The sequence below is a fragment of the Musa acuminata genome, chromosome BXJ3-8, assembly GCF_036884655.1.
Source record: "Musa acuminata AAA Group cultivar baxijiao chromosome BXJ3-8, Cavendish_Baxijiao_AAA, whole genome shotgun sequence".
Taxonomy (NCBI): domain Eukaryota; kingdom Viridiplantae; phylum Streptophyta; class Magnoliopsida; order Zingiberales; family Musaceae; genus Musa; species Musa acuminata.
In genome coordinates this window covers 10703550-10709549 of record NC_088356.1, presented here as the reverse complement: position 1 = coordinate 10709549, position 6000 = coordinate 10703550, and positions in this window count along the sequence as shown.

Below are 6000 nucleotides of genomic sequence, written 5' to 3'. Positions count from 1 at the left end.
CATAACATGTTATGTTCGGGTGGATCTATAAAGTAATAAAATGTTAAATATAATAATAAAAAAGACTACATGTCAAGTCACACGTGTCATCAATCATGTGATTGGCTTACAGGACACCTATGATTAGCAATCTTCCACTTGACCTAAAGTCAATCACCTATGTGTCTGATCCCTTTAGAACCCTATGACGATCAAAGGCAATTTGAGATAATGGCTTTATTAGTGGATCTATAATGTTATGTTCGGATGTAACTCTTTCCAATGCTACATCTCCTCAGGTCACAATCTCTCCAATAAGTTGGAACCCCCTCAGAATACTTCTGATGAGACTCAGGTTCTCTTATTTGAGCAATCACCGTGAAGTTGTCGCAATATTAGGAAATCAGCTTCTCGCATTTTATTGGTTTTTATCGAACGTACGAAGATTTTCGAACTGACGTGGTTTTTATCCACTGCAATAATTCACCCCTCCTCTTAGTGTCTTTCTTAATCTTAACATCTCTCACTATTTTCTCGTGAAACAGACAACACCCTTCTGTATGTACATCGAAGACCCACCAATGGATCTCTAGTGGGGATTGAGATCCAATAAATGTCTTAGTGTAACCTCGAGAGACTCGACAAATCACACGAAGCTTGAAAAGGTAGATAACTCTTGTATATCATAACTCCTTGTGATTCTCGTCCTGTTTAGCCTCCGAACCATCATGGCCTCGAGGGACTCGACTAACCACGATGTTCGGTTAAGTCATCACCATCGTTATAAGATAAGTCTAATTCGATGATATGACATCGAGGGACTCGACCGGTGATATCTCTATGTTGTAAGCAAGATCTTGAATCGCAATATAGGTGAGACTCGAGGGACTCGACCAACTCAACCTACGTTGAGAATTGATTTCTCCCCATAACGATAGAAGGCCACGTGGATCAATCTACTTGTATCATGCTTATCGACTTAATATTATCGTAAGAAGAGATTTTGATTCGGTCTCCTAATATGATGTGTCACGCATATACATATTTAATATATATCTACATAGCATGTATATATAGATATATATATATATATATATATATATATATATATATATATATATATACATATCTAGTATGTGTATAATCAATCACACATCACACGAGCAATCACACAAGATGATTATAAACCATAGCCTAATGTGATTTAGCCCGAAAGCATCTCTCAATAGTGAGAGAGGGTGCAATCCAGATTTGAAAACTATGATAAAAAAATGCACCAATCACGTAAAAAAATAATTCTACGCGATTCAACAACACACGCAATTTAAAAAATAAATCGTCGAATGAAACAACCTAGCTCCGATATCACTTTTGAAAAACCTGAGCAAAGTATCACATGCACAGCAGAATAATAGAAAAACAAAAATCTCATAGTTTTAAAAGAAATTTTTTTCTCATCGTCATGCAAAGATTGATGTGCATATGCCCACAAAATAAAAAACTACACGTATGTGAAAAATATGTTAACTAAAGAGATTGTATATCTCTGAAAACTTACAGATTTGTATGAGAGGATGAAGGAGGTCAACTATCTTTCTCTCTAGCGGTAATCCACACGATAGATGCGGCGAAGGTGCTCCTCAAATCGTTGCACGATCTTTCTCTCCCCGCATACCATGTAATCAAGAAGGGGTCGACCCTTCTTACTATCCTCACACCCCAAACTGGGGCTATCAGCTAAGGAGAAGAGGGAGGGAGGAGAATAGGAGGTGGCAGCCAAAAAGGTCTAGCCTATGCCCCTTTGGTTCTCCCCTATTTATAAAGATCACTGTCAACATAACCCTAATGAATCTTACCTTATTATGTTCTAGATCTCCATCCAACTATCCAAGCCTAGTTGATTAGTGGATCTTGACCCAATAATCTCTCGTTGGCTCTTATTCACAAGATCCAATAATTCAAGGGCTTATTGAATATCCAATAAAATATGGGCTCTAGTGGATATTTTATATCTGAACCCTTACTCGTCGTAATACTTATCATATTTGTGTGACTCTCTAGGCCCAATATCGAGCTGATCATGAGTCATACCTATCAGAACTCCTTTTGACTTAGTGAATTATCATAAGCTCTTATCTCTTATAATAATTCACTCAAATTATCATAAGCGTATGCCACTTCGTCGTAGTCTCCTAACAATACAGGGGAATCCAATCCACTAGACCTATCTGTCCTCAATTACCATTTTTTATAGTCTCTCATCTATCTAATATCCTAAAGACCGTATATCGGGCATGGTGTTGTCAAGCTTATATGGAATCTACTTGAGTCTTGCTCTAATCAAATTCTCTTAGAGAACTCTTTCTCTCTCAATCCGAATGAACCTATCTAGAGAGTTACATGAGCAAGAGCAAAAATGATATTCCTCTCATGACACCGAGAGCGGATGATCCTCTAACGACACTCAATTGCTCTTGTAAGGTTGGCCGCCTCTCTCAATGACCGGCTGTGCTATAACCAGAACTTCCAAACCTATAAGTCTGATATCAAAGAATGGAATACTCATATAGGATATCATTGATATCTCAAGTCTAAGGACCAGATACATAACTGGAATGACGTAATCATTATCTGACAATGAGGTATCATTAATCATTCAGCATTTCATGAGCGGATCAATCAGTAAACTCATTCTCTAATGAGCACCAGCACTATATCCCTAGTGTCCCCACATGAGTAGCTATAAGACCAACTACCTTCATCATATGGATGGGCATACAACATACACACTGATATATTTGGTTATCTCGATATCCCTCCCGAGTATCCTATGACTGTGATTATATAGGGTTTATGTTTAAAGGTTAATTGATCTCATTATCATGATCTCATCATGATCCGATTCCCATTGCACAGATCTATGTATGTCACAGTATATGCAATAGGCAACATAAAGTGAGAAAAATACTAATAAATAATAATAAGTAAAAAAGAGTGTGTATCATGTCACACATGTCATCACTCATGTGATTGGCCTGCAGGGCACCTATGACTAGTAGCAACTCCCCGTTGCACCCCTCAAAGCCTAGTTAGTAACATACTAAACTTATTGTACACTTCAGCCTCCTATGAGCATTTCCTTCTCATGCCGAAGAAAAAGTTTCAATGCTATATGGTGTCGAGTTTCGATCGCATTGGGATGGCCACGAACATTCTATCGTCCGCATACAAGCTCTTGCATGAGTATCAAATTCTTTAAGTTAGCAATTCCCTTTACTTTTGTGAGCTTTACAATAATTCTTTTGATCGCTGAGCAACCCATCCCATTTTTCATAGTCTCATTATTTACTAAGCATCTCATTTGCCTTGAGCACCATTAAATTTGGTTACCAACATCAAGTCATAGCTCGAACTCAGCTATCCCAACCTTTGTGCACTACGCATTCTGGTGCCTCTCGCGCAAAAGGTTGGGCATTCCTCTGAATGTCAATCTTGGATGCTCACTCCTCTGAGCGATTCTATTCCCTACATCTACATGCCCGTTTCCCCCAAACTATCACGGACAAACTTCTAAACAAGATGTTTGATGTAATGCTTATGTATGTCTGTGTCTTTTGGCATGTTCATGCCTTGTACAGCATGTAGAGGGGCAGCCGAAGGCTTATAATCTCATTTTAGTAGGGTTGGTGGCCTCTTTAGGCTTGTAAATAAAGGTTGTGTCATATGGACACGTGCGAGAGATTTTCGATCTATAATTGACCATTTTACCCTTTGTTGTGCAACTGTTCAGAGCTTGTAAAGTCTGTTTGTAATTTGCATTGTCTATGAAGTGTTTTTCGGAGATGTTTGCTTGTGGATCCCAATTGAGGCGTTCTCTCTAACCTGTTCTCTCTTTTGTTGGTCCTAAGGGACAATGGGAGGCTTCGGGGAGGTTGACCTTTGCGGACGGACACGCAAGGGTGCCGCACGACTTAGGCAAAACCAGCTAAGTCCGTGACAGATGGTATCAAAGCGGGACAAGCACTCATAGAAATACTTAGCATGCAAACGTGGGGGACCTAGCGGGGCTGCGTTGAGGGCAGTCAGCACACGTGCGACCGTTTGGGGGAAAACGGGCATGGAGATGTAGGGAAAAGGAGTCACTCGGAGGAGTGGGCATCTGAGATTGGCATTCAGAGGAATGGCCAACCCTTCGCGCAAGAGGCACCACGAGAACAGACAAGCTTGGAAGAATGCAGAGCGCACAAAGGTTGGGATGGTTGAGTTTGAGCTACGGCTCAACGTTGACAACTATACTTGATGGTGCTCAAGGCAAGCGAGGCGCTTGATAAAAGATGAGACCATGCAAGGTGGAATGAGTTGCTCAGCGACCGAAAGAGTTATGCAAAGCTCACAGAGGTGAGGGGAATTGCTAACTCGAAGAATTCGATACTCATGCATGGGCTTGTATGCGGACGATGGAATGTTCGTGGCCATCCCAAGGCGACCAAAATTCGGCGCCATGGAGTATTGAAACTTTCTCTTCGGCATGTGAAGGATACGTTCGTAGGAGGCTGAAGGGTGCAGCGAGTTCAGCATGTTGCTAGGCCTTGAGTGGTGCAGTGGGGGCTGTATTGACGTGGAGTCGCAATCTAGCAAGTGCGTTTGCAGGAGGCAGAACAATGCACAGTTTGTTCAGCAGATCGGAGTAGTCCAAGGGGATGGTGGTCTCCGAAACGAAGAGAGATGTTGCTCCAACGGGACAGTTATCCAGGAGGGATAAGTCTCGGCTCTCCAGAGGGAGAATCATATGAGACGGACCTCACATGTTGAGGAGGAGTACCTTAACAAACAACAACTCCACGAAGCTCAATGGACTGAGCAAGCGGCGAGGAGTTATTGGATGATCTCGCTCGAGAGAATGCATTGGTGGATGCATTGCGAGATCAAGTGGGGGAGTGACCTAAAGCAACACAAATGAAGGCACACTTGGAGTCGATATGGAGATCGGACTCAAGGGAGGGCTGACCCGTGGAATGGTGGGCACGAGGGCCACCATCGACTCAATGCAAAAATGAGGAGCGGAGTAACTTGGGTGTAACTTGGCGAAGTACCCAAACCGCATGAAGGGAGCCAATAGAGAAATTGGAACATGGAGTAGAGGCACAGTGCTTTCCTTAGACAGAGGTCAAGGACATGAACTCTTGCAGAGGCAAGAGTAGGATCATGTTATTCCATGGGTCCTTCATTCTGATGGAGTGGACTCATCTTACATGGTGCCAAAGATGAAGGGAGCTTCTGGGCACATGCACCTTATCTCGGAAAAGCATTTGATGGAGGAACTAAGGTGACTCAATTTGCGAAGGCGAAGTTGGGTTCGGAAGGCCTTAGCACGGGGCAAGAGGATGCAAAGGTAGGTGCTCTTGAAGAATATGCCACAGTGTTGCCATTCAAGTTGCCATGAAGGAAGCGGTGCGCAGCGGAGATTGTGCTGGTAGGGGCAAAGGCCCAGGATCCAGACAATGGTGCACAAATTACAGTGAAGTCGGTGGACTTCGGGAGCTACTAGGCGACGGACTGTCAATAAGTTTCTCATCAAGATAGCCGAAAGTGAAGGACTTTGGGTCATGCAAGAGTGCATGACCAAGGAACGAAGCAGGCAGTACATGGTACTGTACCTTCGCTACTCAGGGGAGTAGGCGGCAAGGTTGATGGAGAAGACGGTACAATCCTAGAGGCGACCTCATCTATTAGAGAATTACTTCAAGTTGGGGTGAAAACTTACCGCATTCCAGAAGTTCGATGGCATTGAGAAGGTGAATCACAGTAGCTAACTCAACACAAGGAGTGCAAACACTTCAAGTGCTTCAGAAGTGTGAGCAAAGATCAGGCGAAGGCCAGTAACCAGCTTAATGCATGAAGTACAATCTCGAGGAGGCGGGCGAAGTAAAGTAACCTTTGTCTTCTCAACTCTTAAGAGAATGGGCGAAACCGAGTACCCCAATTCTCTTATCTATCCAGCAGTGGAGCTCTGCACAAGTT